Source organism: Sphaeroforma arctica (genome assembly GCF_001186125.1).
Source record: "Sphaeroforma arctica JP610 unplaced genomic scaffold supercont1.246, whole genome shotgun sequence".
Lineage (NCBI taxonomy): Eukaryota > Ichthyosporea > Ichthyophonida > Sphaeroforma > Sphaeroforma arctica.
This window is the reverse complement of record NW_014040312.1, coordinates 35,682-37,646: the sequence shown is the minus strand read 5'-3', so window position 1 is coordinate 37,646 and position 1,965 is coordinate 35,682.

Genomic DNA, 1,965 nt, shown 5'->3' with positions numbered 1-1,965 from the left:
GACAGCTTGTGTCGACCATTATTTCCAGCAAACAGTACAGATTCGATAAGAAAAGAACTTCGATGCACCCCTCTCTGAGTTTAGAGTATGGCTGTGGAGTGGGCGATGTCGCGCTACTCTGTACCTTTCCATTGTCTTTTCGATTTGCGCAAGTACATGCTGAGAAGACGTTGAACCTCACACCACAAATGGATCCGTCCTATAACAGCTAAAAGAGGGGAGAGCCCATAATTACCTGAATTCAGTTTCTGCGACACAATGTCATAGCGCTAGTTTCAAATTACACCATCCCGGTACTCATTCCGTTACATAGTGTAAAGGGCGATAATCGCGCAAGCACGGACTCTATGCAGCTCTCCGAGGCGATTGCAGAACGACTTGGAGGGATATCATCTACAAAGCATTAGTGTTATTCATGCCTGACGAACATAATAATGGTACCCTGGCGGGATCAGCCACTCCCGTTAATGGTTTAAGATTCCATGTTGCTACAGTTGTATACTCTTTTTAAACGCATGTTGCTTTTATATAAGATATTTGTTAAAGGTACACTAAGTACAGTTTGGTAATTTGCTATATGCACAATTATAAACGTGCATCAAGACACGCATTCTAATATGGATGATAGATGTATCAGTGCTTCAAACAAGTATACGACAAATTGTCGTACAATACGGTACTGCGCTGGATAGTGGATACAGAAGCGACCTCGAATTCTGAAACTTTCTAATTTTGAATAGCTGTGGGTTCCTTTGGAAATCGATCTGCACATCTTACATAGACCATTGCAGTAGGGTTTCCTTTATTTATAGTGCAAGGAGAATTAACGACAATACTCGCCGGGCCATTGCAGGGTTAGAACAGACCTGCGGCCGATGAGGAACTCTCAGAAAAAGACGATAAGCAGATCTGCTGACGAATGTATTTGAATATGCGTTGTATCGTGGAAGCATAGCCTCCTATCTTTATAGGAGGCTATGGTGGAAGTTTCTGGTTCTTTTTTTGGGTCAGATATAGAGTGCTTTACAATTCAGAATACTTTACTATTGTGAGTCGAAAGTGAGACCGGGAGGCGAGTTGGGCAAATTGTTGCACCCGTGCTTAGCACGGATACCCAGTCGAAATAGTTGCTTTAGTAGTCACCCTTGACATTCATTCCACAATACACAGCGAAATGTGGTGTGGGTTAGCATAGGCTGACCCATTCATATGGACAATGTATTCGGACATAACCTACTGTCTATTTTAGAAGAAGGCTATGATTCGGAACGTATGTATCATAGCCTCCTACATGTTGATTGTTCAAGGGGCTAAGGACATAAATACAAACATACAATCTTTTTTAAACCCTACATTCTTGGATATGAATTATGAAGGAACCTAAGATTAGAGTTCATAGAGGACTCATTCCGAACTTCTATACTGTATAAATACAAGTTTCGGCTAAATAAATAATAATAAATAATTTTCAGCGACACGCGCCTGTGCATCATTAGCTGGCCAAGTTTTAAATACACGCAATATAATATTAAAACAGTATATACACATAGTTAAGGCGAATTAACCATAAAGCCTTCTGATGCATATCTTCGATCGATGGGCACTAGTTGATGTACAGTTCCCGAGAATGCGCTTGTTAGCTTGACTACACCTAAATTAAGTATCTCTGGAGGTTCAGTCCGAGATGAGCAGCGCATCGAGTAACGCTGAGAGTAGTTGCAACGTTTGTGAGGATGATACCGAATGTGTCTGTCCTTGCAGGCAGCGCAGTTACTGCAGTGTTGCTTGTCAGGTATGTATCAGGCATACTAATGAGCTATCAACTGTACATATTTTTAAACTGAATACAACTTCGTAGAGTTGTACAAACAGGAGAATATTTTGTCAACTTATGTCTAATCCTTGTTTGCATTTCTGTTCTTATCGTTACATTCTCAGAAACAATAATTTTTACATAGCAACAAT